Source organism: Bemisia tabaci, chromosome 1, assembly GCF_918797505.1.
Source record: "Bemisia tabaci chromosome 1, PGI_BMITA_v3".
NCBI lineage: Eukaryota > Metazoa > Arthropoda > Insecta > Hemiptera > Aleyrodidae > Bemisia > Bemisia tabaci.
Genome location: NC_092793.1, coordinates 70263993 through 70283798, shown reverse-complemented (window position 1 = coordinate 70283798; position 19806 = coordinate 70263993). Strand labels below are relative to the sequence as shown.

At 41.8% G+C, this 19806-nt stretch overlaps 1 protein-coding gene across 3 annotated transcripts in view; it reads right to left on the bottom strand.

The window, feature by feature from the left end:
• The window catches only part of for (cGMP-dependent protein kinase for), a 241135-nt gene that overhangs the window by 32140 nt on the left and 189189 nt on the right, over nucleotides 1–19806 (bottom strand). The gene's annotated exons all lie outside the window — the stretch shown is intronic.

Genomic DNA, 19806 nt, shown 5'->3' with positions numbered 1-19806 from the left:
TTTCTCAGATCCGTCTTAAGGAGGTTTCGCATGTAGGTGCATGATCAGTTTTGCCAGATGAAATTACTGCCCTAGCAGCTTCAAATTTATACTTTGATCTCTGATTCACTAATAAATGACACTTTATGGTGTCATTTATATTTAATCAGTTCAAAGCTAATGCGACAATAAATCATCAAAGGTCCGATTGAGGAAGAAATTTTCCGGTGAGTGCCACGGCTGAATCAACATTCCAACTAGACTTGCGAAGGTATCAACCAGGAAATGATCATCTGTCTGGAAGTGAAATTTTTTTCATTGCATCATACAGTTTAACAGGTAAGATAATTATAATTACTGAGGTACTATCAGGTTAAATACACAAGTTTAGTGTAACATTTAGATTTAAGTATGTTTAACTTTGTGGATAATGATTAATGAAAAAGCGTGGAAAAGTAGTGGCATGGCTAATCTGAGAAAGTACTTACCTAGATTCACTAAGTTTTAGTCTGATTGCTTCTCTTGATGTCCTAATGGAAAAATTATTCGACAAAATTTCTGAAATGTGTGCGATATTTATATCTTCTACATGCCGAAAATTTTGTGAATATGTAGAGCGTTAAGTCAACTTGTTTTCCATTTAAAATCTAAACTGAAAGTAGAAGTTTTGAACACCGTAGTCAATACGTAATTGAGGCACTGGATGCAAAAAGGCCCTTTCTCGGTTGCAGTGTTTGAGAGTCACCTCTAATATTTCATTCTTTGAAAGGAAAGTGAATGCATCAAGTGAACTAGTTGACTCTCAATCAGAAATACCATGAATAGTAGGATAATCATCTCATAATTGTCTCTTATATATGAAAATAAAAACTCTGAAAGTTATCTGAGAAAGCACTTGAGATCGATTTCCATATTCTTAGATGAAGCCTGCGTTTAAAATCACAATATTTCAAATTTTCCATAGTGCTTAAGGCCTGCAGCACAACCTTATCTTTCAAGGCAGGAAAAACACCATGGAACCTCCATCATTGCCAACTTCCAGCTTAAGGCTTTCAGATTACTTCATCCGTGTCTCAGTGGAGAGAAGCTGTAGGATTAACTCATTCCCACGATTTCGTTACTTCACCTACATTTCATGTTGTACTCCTCTTCAAGTATATGACTGCAGATGAGCAGATTTAGAAATTTTTAATGCACTCCGCATCTAAGAAATGAAAGAGCCTTAATAGAATTATCACTTACCATATAGGTATCACTTCCTCATGAGTCTGTTTGGGTTGATACCTTCGCAAGTCTAGTTGGAATGTTGATTCAGCCGTGGCACTCACCGGAAAATTTCTTCCTCAATCGGACCTTTGATGATTTATTGTCGCATTAGCTTTGAACTGATTAAATATAAATGACACCATAAAGTGTCATTTATTAGTGAATCAGAGATCAAAGTATAAATTTGAAGCTGCTAGGGCAGTAATTTCATCTGGCAAAACTGATCATGCACCTACATGCGAAACCTCCTTAAGACGGATCTGAGAAACTTTGAGTCACCAAAAGGAGGTATTCATATTCACTTATTCATTACGCACACAATTTTCTGCAACTGGTGGAATTTCTTTGCTAAATTAGAACGCTTAAGAGAAGGTACTGCTAGTAGAAAATATGCGATAATACCTATCTAACCTACATTACCGGTGTATGCACTAGAGTGGTAACGCATAAAGAACAGACACGAACAAACACTGAAGGAAAGGGCAGGAGTGGATTAAGTTACTGTAGTCTCTAATTTACTTCTGAACTGTTAATTTGAAGAACCATAGGACACATCTTTGATGTGTACCTAATCACTTGGTACGGACCAGAGGAACCTTGAACTGTAATCATATCGGTAAAGTTTGAGGGCTCAATAGGCTTTAATGCTAAAACAGATGAACTTCAAACTCTTGTATGAATTCAAAACCACATACTTCAGATAAGGAAACTACAAAACACTTGATTTGAGGCGAAAATGAAAAGCGAATGATCCAAGAAAAGAATGTCTGGGTGTGAACTTATGACAACTGACTTTCTGTTTCAGAATACTCTGAATACACATCACAATGAGCCGATAGACTCTAGCTCCAGATTGTAAAATACGATAAAACTGATTTTCAGATGCTTTGTAGAAGTCAGAAATGGTTTAAAGGTAAAGAAAATCAAAAGATTCCGAGTTGTTTGGATCCTTCCTGTTATCAATCTTCGTTTGTTTACGAGCCCGTCGTTTCCGATAGCCGATGCTCACTCGCGGACGCCCGGTGAATAAATTTCGCGAACTTTGACGCCTTTTTTCATCAAGAAAGAGTTAATTTCGGACGAAACCAAATGTTTCAACAAATTTCTCGTCAAATTTTACCACTAAATCACAATATACAGCTAGAAACTTTCGCTAAATAAACAAACCGGGCAGCAGCCATATTGTTCGGACTAACTCGGAATAAACCAAGGGTCGTCACCACCTGAGGTGTGACGTCAGTTCTCAGCCCGCGCGATTCAAACAGCGTTTCAGAGACCTTCAATTTTTGGCATTTTTGAAGTAAGATTTCTCAGGCCAGAGGGCTCAAAAAAAATCTGAAAAAAATTCTGTATACTCATTTCACCAAGGACTTTCATAATATGTAATAAAAAAATTCAGCCGAACTGGCTCATTGGCTATCGATCCATACCCATTTAAAGCTATACCGAAGAATCGATCATTAAGGTGTACCCTATAAATCGACCTTTTTTAATAGGTTTTAATGGAAGATCAATCGATTCATTATAAAGCACGACACGCCGCTGAGGGCCGTAGTTATAGTCGCTCCTTTTCTGCCATGCTAAGGAAGAACGCCGTATGAACATTCGAAAGTTGCCCAATTTCCTCCGATAAAATTTTCATTTTCGAGGAAAGCTATGAATATTTTTCCTTGAAATTTTCAGGAACTTTAGGTGAAATTGCGAACAAAATTATCGGAGAAATTTGCAGAAAAATATTCAAAAATTTTCCTTAAAATGAGTGATTCGCCAGAGGCAATTTGGCAACGCCTGAAGGTTCATACGGTGTTCTTCCTTAGAACGGCAGTTTTCTTGTAAGGTTCCAAGTAGTTTGCATTATGATCGAAGGAGATTCAACAGAGGAGATCCTTAACATAACGCCGCAAAAAGGATATTTTAAGGATTATTGAGTGAAATTCAACAAAAAATAACTTCCCCTGCAAGACCCCTGCGAAGGATTTACAATGATTTGTTACTGCAAAAATGAAATAAAAAATATGGGCGAAAAATGTTTACGATTTTGATAAAATTTCAGATAGACATGGACCTACCATAGAATTTTCAAAACCTGTAAAATTATCTCTTTTGTTTCTTTAATTTTTAGTACAGGCAAATCATTGTGTCCCTTGGTGCGGATTCACTTTCGAGTAAATTCTTCAAAACTCGTTAAAATTGCCTTTAAATGCTGCTTCGTTACGAGTCTCTTTAAACTTTCCTTAATCACAATCCAAGGCCTCTTAAGGAAAGGAGCTATCTAAAGGACGAATACGAACACGACTCTAGGCCATGAAAATATCTCGAGGACGACGATGACGCTAAGACGCACTGTGGATCGAGCCGATGAGAGAGGTCGGAAAAAATTTGGAAACTTTAAAAGCTAATAACACCGTTAAATCAAAACTTTGAGATTTTGAAAGTGCTTCCATAGGTTACCTCATGAAATTTTCTTCATAAAGCACACCTTAAAAATTAAAATGTGACGAATTAAACATCAAAATTTGCAGTTTTAGTAAAAAATTTCATGTCCGACTTTCCTAATTGACTCTATCCACTGTGTGACGGCGCGGCGGCATCTTTCGCGGGGCAATTTCATTAGACAAGCTTGCAAATTAACCTTTGTGGGGCACAAGACACAGGAACAGGACATAAGCGCGCAGCGTGAAAATTATCCGGCTAGAGCACTTCAGCATATTGTAGCCAGATCTGAGAAGTAAAGCCGCAACTTTCATGAGGATATTCAGGGAGATTTCGACAGGGGCCTCTTTCGCTCCCCCTCACGCGATACTATTTGCAATTACACGTGGTGTTATGACCAGGTCGCAGTGCAACGCAGCGCGCTTTCGTGTCATCGGCCGGCGCGGCGCAGCGCCCGACATTCGTCACGACAAATGTCTTTATGGCTGCCAAATTTCATCCATAAGCGAATTTCCGCGAAAGGATTTGATTAAGTTAATGACTTACTGCCAACCTCCGTTACAACAAAACGAAAATACCACTGGGCGACTGTTGTCTACAACATTAGGTTTTCATGCTGGTATGCAATGCAGTGGCGTGGCGTGCTTTTCGATTGTTATGCCATTAAAACCTGTGGAAAAGGATCGATAGACAGGGTAATCGCAGTGAACACCTTAATAGTCGATTTTTTACCACAGATTTAGATAGCATAACAATCGATACATCGCATTTCACACCACACCACTGATGCAATGACTACCGCATCCATAATCGCGCACCCACCTAAAGGTGAATTTTAATTACAGAACGCTAATTATACACCTTCTGAATAAAATTAAGAAAATTGCGACGCGTCCATCGTCTTTTACGTAAAATTTTAGTACTTAACTTCCTGCCCTGTCTGGCGGTTAATGAAGAGTCAACATTTTTAATCATTTACAGCTCTATAATTTTTGGTGTTGTGCAGGAAGTCATTTCTTTTGGAAAAAGAGGGAACGATTGATAAAGCGAAAAATCAGTGTATAAATGAATGCATGATGATTATACCTCACCGAATGCAAAACTCCAGTAGGTGACGGTAAATTAAGTTCGGTCAGTTTTCTTACCTGCAACAGACAAGAAAAAAATCATGAGTAAACTTGAATGGAGAAGGCGTGCACGAATAAAAGAATGAGTAAATAAATCATGGTAATAGTACACAGAATTCCTCGGCATTTAAAGCAACAAAGGTCATGTAAAAACAGGCATATTGAGAGAAAAATAGAAAAAAATAGTTGAAAATGAAGGGTTGAAATGGAAGTGACGTTTTCAATGTCAACGATTCAAATACACGAAGATACACTTGTTAGGGAGCTGAACATGAGTCGATAAAACATGCGACCGATTTGGTTTCCGTTGCAACCATCCGCTTCAACAATAGAATGGCTCGATTTCCTCTTGTCTCCTTTGTCTAACGTTTTGTCTATAAACTTCAATAATCAGCTCACAGCACTGTCGTGCTAATTAAAAATGCCGTATGGGCGTTCGGGTGTTGCCAAATTTCCTGAATTTATATAGTTTCGAAGAATACGTTTAGAATAGTTTCCCTGAAATTGTCAGAAACTGTAGAAATACGAAGAAAATTCCCTGAAAATTCGGAGAAAAAATATTCACAAACTTTCCCGAATTTTTTTATTTGTAGAAGGAGATTTGGCAACGTCTGAAGGCTCATACGGCGTTGTTGCTCAGCACGGCAGAGCATGGTTCGGCGTTTTTTCAACGTTGCCAGGGGCCAGGGTCTCTCCGAGAGTGGAGGTGGCCGGCGTCTAATCGTATGTTACGAAATAGGTTTTCCACGGGACACGGATAAAAGACAGCGCGGAGCAACGTCATTGACAATAATGCGCGCGACAGATTCGGCTGCGGATCGATGACTCGGAAGAAATCCAACATCATCATGACAGGACGACACGTTCGCGCCCAACCGCCGATGTAGAGCCTTCAAATTGATACGAATTACCGATAAAGAAGCATTGCTCATTCGATTTGACAATGCCGTCGGTCATCGGTTCCCATTAGCCCGGCTGGAGTTCTAATGCAATTGGTCCTCGTCTGGGACCACTGGATCATCGTTGCCGTGCCAACGCTCCAGTCGAGGCATTTCAGCTAACCTTAAGAGTTATACTGAGCTTGGACCGAGACCAGTTTCATGCAAGCTTTGCACGAATATCGATGGACACCCCGTTTTCTCATTGGCCAACGGTGCAAATTTGGGTCAAAGAAGTACCATTTAGAAGACCTCGGTCGAATCGTTTGCGACGGCTTTACCGGAGGGCGGGCCCTGTAGAAAAGAGGTTTGGGACCCTTCCTGAGGTTCGGCACTACAAGACAGGACAAAGCCCTATCTTAACCATGCAATATATCGCAGTTCGATGTCTTAACGGGCTACTTCAACATTCGCTAATCGACACCCGTAGATTTTGAGGGGGTGAAGGCTTAAAGTTGACGTTGCGCCATTGATGAATGCAGATTCAGTTCAACGCGCAAACTTTTCTGACTCAGTTCAGAAACAACATAAGGACTAAAAATTGTTGAAATTGATTGTTGAAATTGGTAGACAAAGCTTTAGACAAAGATGACAAAAAAGATACGGAGGGATCCTATTGATGGAAGCGGGTGGTTGCAATGGACAAAGGAGGTAGGTAATAGACTAACTAAGGACAACCCACGCCATGAGAGACCCTTTAGTTAGTTCATCATTTTCTCCCTTAGTCTATAAAAGCCACCCATTTCAACCAATAGGATCGCTTCTTACTCCTCATGTCTTCTTTGACTATCAATTTCAACAATCAGGCTGCAGAACAGATGAGAGGCAGGAAAAAGATCCGTTCTTTTTGGCGTCCGATTGAAGAATGGTTTCCTCGCGATGTGACAACTGCGAGCGCTGTCGAGATCGACGGCCTTTTCATTGGGGATCACGTAACGACAGTTTCATCAGCTTCCATTTACCGTTGCCAATTATTTCGGGATCTTTGCCGATCGACAATTCTACATCCACATCCACCGACGCCGCACCGCACCGCGTCGGGATGCCCGACCACCTCCGCTCCGTCTTCCCGTCGACGACCATTCCGTCTGTCCACTCCTCCAACGGTTCACTCTATCGCCGGGCCCAACTCCCGCACATAATGGACCACTAGAAGAAGTTGAAACCTGAGTAGCTCAGGATGAGTTCCCTCATCAAATCTACTTGCACTTTGAGAACATTGTAAGTTCCAAAACCCTCCATACGATGAGACATTGACGAGTTCCGCGATCCAAGCCTTCCCCATAGAAGTAGAAATCCACTAAAATAGGTTGCTAGAAAGCGTTGTACTTAGAGCCTGGTCTCCCGCATGACAAATCTACATGTTTTCCAAGAACAATTGCCTCATACCTCAACGATTCAATAGTTCACCTCCTTCGTGCCAATTCTTGTCAGATTGGAGGTCAGCGCTAATCTTCTTCGAAATATGATTGATAAGCTGGTTGAGCACGTAATTTTCTGATGATAACACATAAATATCACGCCGATCACATTCCTGGGCGAGTTTTTGCAATGTCGGTTTAGGTTTGCTCAACCGATTGGTCAAAACTGGAACTGGACATCGTCCATCGGTGGGGAAATTTCAGCGTTGACTTTCGACAATAATTTTAATACCATAGGGAAGATGGCAGTGCAGGGTATCTGAAATATATTTTCCTTGTTGACCTTATGACCCTCTAATAGAGGACCTCTATTGACCTACAGTTCTTTCAGAGAAGTGCACCGAAAAAAAAAGTTACGGACTACACAAACATACCGTCCTTTTTCGGCTCAGAGGCCGAAAGTTCCGGGTGTTGGAGCCGTAGCTTTGACTGCATTGGGTGCTACACCCGGAACTTTCGGCCCTGAGCCCGGAACGCGGGCGATAAGTATGTCTATATGGCCCGTGAGCACGGCTTCCACAACCGGAGTCTTTTTTCAGTGAGTAAATTTAACTGATTCGATGCACAGATTTTAGTAAAATTTCACTTGTTTCATCCCTCGTGAATTTTCAAACTTTCCAGATTAATTTTACGCTTTAATTTTTAAGGGACCCTCGACGTCACATTGGGTGTAACCTTCCTCGTCTTTCTCCCTTTGTCGGGTACAAATTAGGCGCAACTTGACTCCCCTCTCCGCTAGGACCCTGACGTCTTTTATGAACGACCCTTTACGCGTGAGAAAATATCTGCTGCAATGTACAGCGACGGTGGCCAAGAAAATGAAGAATGCAGATCTTCCGGTGCAGAGCGAGATTTGTTAGAAATATGCGCTGCAGAGTAGCACACTTTCTGACGATGAGCATTAATCAGTGGCTAGGCGCGAATCATCGACTATCGATAATTCCTCATTTGAATCTACAGAAAAGAATCGATTATCCGCGTGCTTGTTGCATCCATCCTAAAAATCGATTATTTTCCATAAGTTTAATGGCGCAAACTTTATTTATCGCGAGACACGTAATGCCACTGGTAATATTAAGCGGCGAGTATTAATCTCGCTGGAGCTTCCGAGGTGGATGCGGGCTCGCGAATTAATCTTCCGCACCACTATTTCATTTTCCACCGTTCCTTTCCTCTTCCTCGTTCCTTCATTCGAAGTGCCAGGGCGTGAGGCAAATTGCTGTCAGATAGTGTTCAAAAATTAACAATTGTCCTCATTTCAATCCACTTAAAATATACCTATTTTATCGCAAAACCTGACAACTATGGCGAGGCTCACGTAGCTCAAAATTTCGAGCAAGTCATGCTCCGAACTGAAAATTGATTTGCCACCGAGGATACACCCGCGTCAGCACGTGCCGGCCGGCTAGATTCGTCGATTAAATAATATTACTTTTGTATAAAAATAAAAATAAAATGCTGACAATATTTCTGGTAAAATTTTCACCTCACTCCTTTATACTTACGGAGAAAAAAAATACTCCTCTACACACTTTTTTTCGAATCTAATATAATTTGAAACCATAAAAGGAATGAATTAAAATCAACACCGGAAAAAAAAGTCTCTTGGATCCAGAGTCCAGAATCCATAACAAATTTGACAAGGGAAAATACTCTTAATTCAATCGGATTTTTGCTTGAATCAAAAGAAAATCCGCTTAAATAAGGAGACTTGGCCCTCGATTCAAGAAAAAATCCGATCGAATCGAGAGTATTTTTCTTGTCGAATTTTTTAAGAGTCTGGAGCCCGGATCCAAAAGATTTTTTTTACGGTGAATCAAGACATTCGGTAAAACGGAGGATAATATTGTAAATATTACATTAGAAAACTGACAAAACTAGTGAATAACAAGAAAATATACCGAGGAACTTTAGGAATCTAAAGATAGAATACTGACCCTCTATTAAAAAAAAATACCCTTGCAAGATTTGCGAACGGCCCTGAGAAGGGTGGATCTCTGAACCCCTTCTTCCTTTCCCCACCCATCCCACCCTGTCACTGCTCGAAGTGAGACGGCTGCACGGCTGTGCTAAAGAAGAACAACGTATGAGCCTTCAGACGTTGCCATATTTGCTTCGATAAAAACCTAATTTACTAGGAAAAATTGTGAATATTTTTCTCTCATTTTTTCAGACAATTTGGTTCGCAATTTTAGCTAAAACGTCTGAAAATTACAAAGGAAAATACGCGTAATTCTCTTCAAAAATACACGTTTTATCCGAGGCAATTTGGCAACTCTCGAATGTTCATACGGCGTTCTTCCTTGCTGCTGCTGGTGGGCCAGAAACAAAGAGACAACGGACACCCACGAGAGGCGCGCACAAAGCCGCGAACGTGTTAACAGCGATAACCTTGTCAGAGCCTGAGAGCGACCTCCGTGGCGAACTGTCTCCATTGCATAAGATTTGCACGGGACGGAGCAGGGCTTGCCGGAGCCGGAGCATTCGCAGCCCGGCCGACACTACTTTCGCAACGGGTAAAATTCTCATTTACAGATTAGTTTCTGTCTCTTTCCAATCGCCCTAAGATCTCGGACGTTGGCGCTTTCTTGCGGTCAGACTGCGTGAGGCTGGGGCGTCACCGCCATCGTCGCGTCACCGGTCGTCGTTACGCAGACAATCTTAATCTTGGACGTGTTTCTGTCAAACGGAACTAAGTGCATTAAGACATAAGCCTTGAGACCCTTAAGAATGTATGCATAACAGGGCTCACGTCATAATGCACATAGTTCCGTTTGACAGAAATACGTCCAATTCAACGCTATTAATGAGTCGGGAGACCCACAAGAAAGCTTGGTGACTTAAACTCAGCGATAGAAAAGTACACCATTTCATGAAGTGACAATTCCCTGCTCGAACAGTCCGGTTGGTCATGACAGCCATGGTGAAAAATATTTCTTCGTTCAACTATTTTAATAAATCGGAAAACCCGCAGAAAAGCTTGGAGACTTAAACGCAGCGTTAGAAAAGTAAACTATTTCATGATGCGACAACTTTCTCTACTCGGTCAGTCCAGTTGGCCACGGCAGCCATGGTGAAAGAAAATTCTTTTTCCAACACTTTAAATGAATCAGGGAACACACAGAAAAACTTGGAGACTTAAACGCAGCAATAGAAAAGTAAACCATTTCATGACGTGACAACTCCCTTCTCTTCCAGCCCAGTTAGTCATGACAGCCATGGTGAAAAATATTTCTTCGTTCAACTATTTTGATAAATCAGGAAACCAACAGAAAAAAGCTCGGAGACTTTAACGCAGCGTTAGAAAAGTAAACCATTTCATCACGCACAATTCTCTCTACTCGTTCAGTCCAGTTGGCCACGGCAGCCAGGGTGAAAAACATTTCCTTGTCCAACACTTCAAATGAGTCAGAAAACACACAGGAAAGCTTGGAGACTTTAACGCAGCGTTAGAAAAGTAAACCATTTCATAACGCGACAACTCCCTATTCGTTCAGTCCAATTGGTCATGATGGTGAAAAACATTTCCTTGTCCAACACTTTTAATGAGTCAGAAAACACACAGGAAAGCTTGGAGACTTTAACGCAGCGTTAGGAAAGTAAGCCATTAAAATCATGACGTGACAAAGCCATACTCAAACGGTCCAGTTGGCCATGACAGCCGTGGTGAAAAACTTTGAACAAGTATTCTGATAGCATAAGGCAGAAAGTAACCTCCAAGTACAGAAATGACAAGAAAAAGGGGATCTGCTTGTAAGTTATAAGTGAGCAGTCCTCCTTTTCTCTCTCCATATCTCGATGCAGCGCACGGCGCGTCCCCCCGAGACGTATGTAGGTCAGTGCGCTCTTTTCTCTGAAGCATGAACTCCGCGGTCCGAAGCTATCGAATTTTCTGCGGACTCGCTTCACTGTCTCTTGAGGTTCTTCGTAGGGAGAGTTGAGACATCTCGAATTCTGATGTCACGAATGCTCAGCGGAATAATACCCTACAGTGAAGCAAATATTTTCGTAACTTTTGATGCGCTCACCCCAAATTCCATCCCCTGTATCCCCCTTAATTCAATCCGTTTCTTGTCGTGGCCTTCATTCGCTGATCCATTCCAGTTTATGATGATACAAACCAGTGAAAATGCAGAGATCAAAGGAATTCAACATCGCCTTCGTAATATCGGCAACAGGGGAAGCTTTTGCTTTCCACACTCTTGACCTGCCTCTTTATTGACTATTGAGTGATGTTGAGCAATTTGTTCAGCAAATGAGCGGATGTTTGGTACATTTATTTTTACTCATTGTATCACCCGAAGCTCATCAACCAACAAGAAGGTTGTCGACAGCCGACAAAAAGGTAGATGATCAATGAATCCCCAAATGAGAAAGTTTCGACTTGTCTTTCCTAAGATGTTAGTAGATAGGTATCCATTTGTCTCTAGTGAAAATGTAATCCTTTGCAACTTAGAGACGCACATTAGAAATTGATTCCACATGCCTATACTACACTACTAAGATAATATTTAATTTAACTATATTGATAGCGTGGGCAAAGAAAGCGTGTTGTCCTAGCATCTATACTATAAGCTCCAAGACCTCCTAATTTTGCGAAACTGGTAACGCTTAGTTCCAGCGTTCTACCGGGCCGATTTTCATGATTTTTGCGGCTATCGACGGGCAATCGTCTCTAGATAAGCCAACTCTTTTCAGATTTTCAAAATATGGCCCAGGTTTTTTTAAATTACGTGGTAAAGTTGCGAATTCTCCCATTTAAACAATGTAAATTTATACTTTTTGTCATACTTCGTTTGAGCGTTCTACCGGGCCGATTTCCATGATTCTTAGGTAAATCGACAGGTAATAGGCCCTAGATGAGCCCGCTGTAATCAGATTTTGGAAAAAGGACCCAGGTTTTTTTTAAAATCACGTTATAAAAGTGAGTGAGTTTACAGAATGCTCCGGTACTGCTACCGCTATGCGCGGGAGGATGCGCAGTGGTCGAGGAGGTTGCGCAGTAGATGGGTAGCCTGCGCATCAGCTCTACACTTATCTACACAAGATTCGCACTGGCATTCTCATGTGGAGCGGTGGCCGTGTCGTCTAAGACGTCGATTACGTCCACTTTGAACTCGGTGAGGGTTCGCTCCCCGACCCCGATATCTTAATTATTACCAATTACCTGACTACCAAAGTTCATTGTTTTACTGCAATATTTCATCAAGCAGTCATTCCAAAACGCGTCCTTTAAATTTTAAAGTAATTTTATGTAAAGTTTAAAATTAAAGTATACCTCATATCGTAATTGATTAGGGGAAAAATAAAACTAACACTGATAGGAGGGTAAAAATAGGGCCGCGAAGCGGCCCATTGATGGCAAGGAGCGCCTTCAGGGGGTTGGGCCGCGTAGCGGCCAGGGGGCGTAGCCCCCTAGTATGTTTATATTGAGGATTCCTTGTGACGTGGAAAAGTGCAGACCGGTATTAGCAAATCAGAACTTTGCTGGGGCGCAGCCCGGAGGACGTTAGAGCGAGCATTGCGACAGTCTCCTATAAGATCTGCGGTCGTTGGCTGTGAAGTAGAAATGTACTGTGATATTTCGCGACGAACTTCTCTTCTTTCCCATTGCTCTCAAAGGTGCGACCGAAAAAGATACGCTACGCATGTACGACGGCGAAAATGATTACGACGATTTTCACGTGATATGAAAATGAATTAATAAACGAACCGCGCCCACGGTGCGAGAAAACTTCTATGCGGATTGCGACATTCAAACGTCGGTAGCGGACTTACGCACTGCACTGCGCGGTTAGGAAAATTAAATCTGAAATATAGTATGGATAAATAGATTAATCATCAAAACATGATTCTGGGACTATCGCAACTAGACGCATTTCTATCAAACGGAACTATGTGTATTCAGACATGATCCTTAAGACCCATATGACGGCTCACGTCATAATGCCATAGTTCCGTTTGACAGAAATACGTCCAACTGACCCATAGGATCGTTCTCAATACAAACACACCAAAATTCTTTCAAGTTTAATTTAGAATAAATCATTGAAATCATGCAAACTCATGTTGCTGGACGATTAATTCAATTGCTGAAATAACAGTGATTCGGCATTTTCCTCCTTGCACTAAACAATAAACATTCCTCTAAATAGGATGCAACAGGAATGAGGATCTAAGTTTGTGTTTTTCCATGGAGAAAGAGGCCTTGTCACCGAGATGGAATTTCCCTATGGCCCCCAAACAGACCCCTCAGCACCTCGCGCTAAAACGCTGCCGTGCTAAGTAAGAACGCCGTATGAGCCATCGGGCGTTGCCGAATTTCCTTCGAAAACTCACAAATTATAAGGAAAACTTGCGAAGATTTCACAGGAGTTCGTTCGCAATTTGATTTGAATATTCTGAAAATTACGAGGAAAAGTATGTAAAACTTTTTTGACGAATACATATTTTCAAAGAAAAAAATTGGCGACATCAGGGTGTCTACTAAAACAGGCTAGCCAAAAATCAGTAATTTTACAGTACTTTTTCAGTACATTTCCAAGAAATTCGATACCTCCTCAACAGAAAAATCCAGTACTTTTACAGTACCCCCATTTGACGAAATTCGAAAAATTTCGACGAAAAAAAAGTCGAGAAATTTTGAAAATTTGAATTTCTCGCTCGAATTGCGACAGATTTGACAAAAAATGGAAAAAATTCTGGACCTCCTTGCGGAATTTCCAGACTTTTTCGGTGCTTCTGGACCGCCCTTAAAAAATCAGAACTATTTCCGGACTATCCGAAAATTATGGACTTGTAGACACCCTGGCAACATTCGAATGCTTGTGCGGCGTTTTTATACAGCACGGCAGAACACTCTGCTGAAAAAAGGCGTACATACACTCAGAGATGAGCCTCGGAAAGCATTTAGTTGAATGGACGACAAGGTTCATCGCAAAGTGTAGTTACGTCCTTATGTCAGGGGGAAAAAGATAAAACTGGCATTAATACGTCTAAAGTTGGAAACAAACGCACGCGCCAAGATTTCGTGGCGTTTACCGAGAAACTTACTTTAACATTATTATACCTCCTTTTAGTATTTGGCTGAGCCGGCCAAGCTGCTCCGAGACGAAAGGTCACAGGAAGTAAAGCGTATAGTCTTGGGAGAATGTCACAAAAACTTCCCTTCCGACCGACCGCATAACTGCCATCACTTTACATTGCAAAAAATAACGGGCAAGCGCAAGTCTTGACGAGCAGGGAATAAATTATAGGTCGTGTATGACGACGATAACATTTTTTCGTCCTGCGGCGGGAGGCACACGCACACGTGCGCCCAAGTTTACGTCATGAGCTTTTCCTCCATGCTTCGTGATTACGCAGATTCTTCGGTGCGAGAAAACGATTAAACGAATCATCTCTAATTGACGGTGTAATCTGCCCGATGATTTGTGTGAGGATCGATTCCGATGGCGATTTGGAGTCGCAGAGCGCTCTAGTGCGCTGAGGTAGCGTCTTGATGTGTATGTATCTCTAATTAGTATCATTGATTTTAGGCTAGAAATATTTTCGTACTCTGCCGTCCTAAGGAAAAACGCCGTATGAACCATCAGGCGTTGCCAAATTTCCTTCTACAAATCGCGAATTTTCATTGGTGGATATTTCTCCTCCAATTTTTCACAGGATTTCGTTCGTAGTTTGATTTTTTTTTTTTTTTTTTTTTTTTTTTTTATTTGCACAATAGAAATTTTTGTACAAGAAACACTTTTAGACTTCATATAAGTCTTTCTTTAGACTTCATATAAGTCTTTCCGTAGTTTGATGTAAAACTTCTTAAAATTTCAAGGAAAAATATTCATGACTTTTTCGTTAATGAACATTTTATCGAAGGAAATTGGCAACTCTCGAAAGTTCATACGGCGTTCTTCCTTACCACGGCAGCACTGGCCCGGGTGGTTTCACTGTCATGCGGAGGAAAAACTTTGTATGAACGTTTGAGTTGCCAAATTTCCTCCAAATGAGTGTAAAATAATAATTCATCTTTATTTATGGAAACAGTGCCGGTGCCTCCATCAATTTGGAAAACAAAATTATTACCCTGACTTTGGGGGAATTCATTGCATAAGTTGGCAACAAGGTCCACGGCTCTGCCATTTGGTTTGACTGTTTGACAAACGAGTGACACGAGTTCAAGTGCGGTAAAAGTAAGTGAACAGGAGAACGGGCCCGACCGTCGTTGCCAAGCTTCACACTTATTCGGCATTAAACTTGGAATTAATAGTTGTGGTTCGAATAAGCCCGTGTATACCTAATTTCAGTAAAATTGAGGCTAAAAACATTGATCTTCACATTCCATAAATTCCTCTTGATCGAGTTTGTTTACATTGGTCCACAAGCGCCTCGTAGGAAGTCTAGAAACTGATGAACCAACCAGAGAGCGAACCAGACACGGCAGTACGCTCCCTAAATAGATACTCTACTTTATCCGGCATGGTGGACTTGAGTCTAAAACGGGACTTGGAAACAAGTTGCGAGAGGACATTGCGAATTCACGTCGCGACACCCGAATTTCTCGCCCGGTCACGAACTCGCGACTGACTCGCGGGGGCGAATCATCAATTTGTAATAACAGTCATGAGTGTCTCACGATCAAGCCTAGCCATCAAAATATCAAGGTCAGGTGTTGTGATTGGCTTATTCGATGATTTAGACCAATCACAGCACTTGACCTTGATATATTTGATGGCACAGTTTGATCGTGAGACATTAGCTATGTCGTTCTTTTGGGCTTAGCTAATCTGAAAATGGCGCCAAGGGGTTGGTAAACAAGCCTCATAAAGATCAGTTGTCCATGCGAAAACGACAGAAGGCTCTTCAACCAGTCAGAACTTCCTCAGTGAAAAGACCTCGGTTCAGGTTCATATCTGCCGTGCTAAGGGAAAGCGCCGTATGAGCCCTCAGACGTTACCATATTTTTTCAATAAAAGACGAATTTATTGGGGTAGTAAATTTTTCTTCAAATTTTTCAGACAATTTTGTCCTTCATTTGATCTAAGATCTGTACTGTTGACCTACCTACTAGATGGAGGGTATCTTGTCTAGTTTTCTATGTCAGGGTGTCTACTAAAACAGGCTGGCTAAAAATCAGTGCTTTTGCAGTGCTTTTTCAGCACATTCCCAAGAAATTCGGTACCTCCTCTACAGGAAGAATCGGTACTTCTTCAGTACCTCCAATTGACAAAATTTGAATTCCTCGCTCAAATTGCGACAAACATGACAAAAATTCCGGACCTTCTTGCGGAATTTCCGCTCTTTCTCAGTACTTCCGGACTCGCAGACACCCTGCAGAGTGCAGAGCCATTATCTCATTTTGATGAGCTCATCTTGATCGTGAAACCTACCTTTTCTACCCATGAAAAAATATGAAAACCCCAAAATTAAAAGTTCCCACCGTTTCCAAGATAGGATTAAAGAGTCTCTTCGGGTTTGATTTAACTTTGGGTAACCTAACTTAGACTAAAGGCCCGAAAGACCCACTGTGAGCGTCTCCGTGGACACAATTGAGAACCGCGACACGCTGATGTTGATTCTTCTTTGCTGCGCGAAGAGTCGGAGGTGCGAAATGTGCGAGAGCGCGGCTCGTGTGTCATTCCGCGAGAGTCATTCCGAATTCAAAACGAGTCTCAGAGCGGTCACTGCCGCGGTCCCCACGCAGCCCACCACGCCCACCGAATGAGACAATGACTATCATCTATTTTTAGCTTCCATAAATCAGCCTTTGCCCGCCGTGATTTCATGTCCCGCTAAATACTTCACGTGCAACCGCCCAAAATGAAAGAGGAACAACTCCTGGTACATTTCACTCATTGGTCAGGTATCTGACAATGAGCTAAAGGGTGATGTTCGTACGGCAGGGAGGATGGTCTCTGAAAGTCTTGAAACACATTTTGCAAGAGACATCAACTCTAGAGTGGAGTATAATTAATTGAATCTGAATCCCAACAATCGTGCTGAGAAAATTGCACAATCCAAAGCGTTTCAACGTTTAAATGCACCGGAGGCAATTTTAAAGAGTAGTTTTTCAACTGTTTTATCACATTTTGAGACGAAGTACTTAAAACGTTGTAAAAACTGTGAACGGAGATATTATGGAAATCATGTGTGGTTTTTGGGGAAAGAAAACCATACAAAAAACCAAAAATATGACACTTGTGTAATGCTGTTTCAGATGCCTTTTCTCCTTCTTTTATCCACTTACACTGAAAAAAAAACCCCAACCGTGGAAGCCGTACTTACGGGCAATATAGGCCTACCGTCCACGTTCCGGGCTCAGAGGCCGAAATTTCCGGGTGCTGGAGCCGTAGCGTTGACTGCTCTGGGGATGCTACACCCGGAACGTCCCCCGGAACTCAGAAGCCGAAAGTTCCGGAGAGTATCAATCAACTTACAACCGTTTTGAATTAATGAAAGCACAATTTGCCGAATATTCTGTACGACGCGACGTGCAGTCATAGTGTTACAGATTTCAATAATCGGCCCCAAATTGATACCTACGTTCATATTGCCACAGCAACACTGCCGGGCATTCCACTCGAGCACGGTGAAAACACTGTGATTACAGATCCATGATCGCATTGTTGCGCACGGTGTTGGCAAATCACTTCCTAAAATCCTTTCACTCTGTGATAACGTGTCATTATTTTCCGATGGGGATTACAAAAGCCCTGCGATTTGGAGCCTTCGTACACAGTTGACGATATGCTAGGTGGAGCAAAAAACCTATCGTGTGCAAAAGCTGTCGTTTTCGTGTCGAGCGCGTGAAAACTGTAAATGCGGGAAGGCACGATCAAAGGCATAGATCTCGATTCCCTCCGAGCAGTGTTCTGTAGTGCTAAGGAAAAACGCCGTATGAGCCTTCAGGCGTTGCCAAATTTCCTTCGATAAAACACGAATTTCCGGGTAAACTTATAAATATTTTTCTTCCAATTTTTCAGAGAATACTGTTTGTATTTTGATCTAAAGTTCCTGAAAATTTCAAGGAAAAATGTTCATAATTTTCCTCATAAATAAACATTTTATCGGAGGAAATTTGGCAACTCTTGAATGTGCATACGGCGTTCTTCCTTAGCACGGCAGTGTTGCGATCAAACTTAAATCAAAGGAACTATCTTCATTGAAACCTGGGCCCTGACACCCACAAGAATACATGAACGGCTGGCCCATATTACAATGGAAATGGTTCCTTTTATAAAGAAGGACTGTCACCCTCCTTCAAAGCTCTGAGAGCACATAAACACATCGGAAGAGTTGTTAGAAGCAAAAATGCCGCTTAAAAACTATGCTCACGAGATGAAAAGGGTAATAAAAATGTCGATTGAATGACAATGCAACAGTTAAAGGCAATAAAGCCACGACGAACGGCACGACGAAAGAGCGGAGATGGTCCCGAACAATAAAATTACAAAATTTGGGTCAAAACGAGTCGAGATTCCTCCTTCTGAGCACGATCCCCAGTGGGCGCGTGAATCGTCAATTATCAATTATTGTTCCCCATTTAAAGCCATGGAAAAGAATCGATTATTAAGGCATACCCTGATAATCGATTATTTTCCGTATGTTTAAATGGCCGATCAATCTACTCATCGCAATTGACGGCACAAAACTGGATCGCATTGCCAAGCCGTGCCCCGACATCGCACTTTAACGAAGTTTTTCATACTTCCAGGCACTTATAGGCAACCGGGACGTCAGTATTTATTGGCGTTCTTTTTCCATTGCCTCGTGATCCAAATAATGCATCAAAGGAGCTTAATACGTCGTCGGCAGTGAGGAGAAAGAGCGGTGGAGACGGTTTCGAGACACGAGTGTCGCAATCCGGTGCTGAAAAATAATTGGACGTATTTCTGCCAAACGGAACAGTATGCATTAAGACATGAGCCCTGAGACCATTAAGAAGGCATGCGTAACAGGGCTCACGTCATAATGTACATAGTTCCGTTGGGTAGAAATACGTCCGATTGATGCACGCACGACGACGGTGGCTCACACACCGCAGTTCATTCACATGCTCGCTCATTCACGAGGCGCCCTCGAATCGACACAAATCCCCAACGCGCTGCCTCTAAAGCAGCTCACACGCTATACAATCGAATCATCTCGATTCGTGTCCATTCACGGTCCAGCTGAACCAAAAAATAAGCCCCCCTCCCCCATAACTTTGTAATTCAGGAGTTCTTTTAAATAAGCACGTAGCCTGTTCATTGCTGCTGAGATAGTCCATCTCTGTCCAGGTTTTAAATCAAATTAAATAAAGACGTACATATCATTTTTTAACAGAGATGGGGGAGTTACGCAGCGGCGAGGAATCGTTGAAAAAATTAGGATCCTGACGTCCGATTTGCTCTATGTTGGCAGCATTGCAAAGGGCAGGCAAGTTTATGCGACAGAACCACTCGATTATACAGATGGACTAGAATTACAATTTAAGACCCGGGTCACATCAGGTTGTGTTCAATGACATGCAGAGAAAAAGACATTCCAAGCTTTCTCCATCCAAAACACCCAGTGAAATAGGAATTGCACTCAGTGTAAAGTAAAGAGAGCTTTGATTGTAGGGCAGGGGAATTTCGTGTACTTATTGAGCTTATTATCACTCTAAAC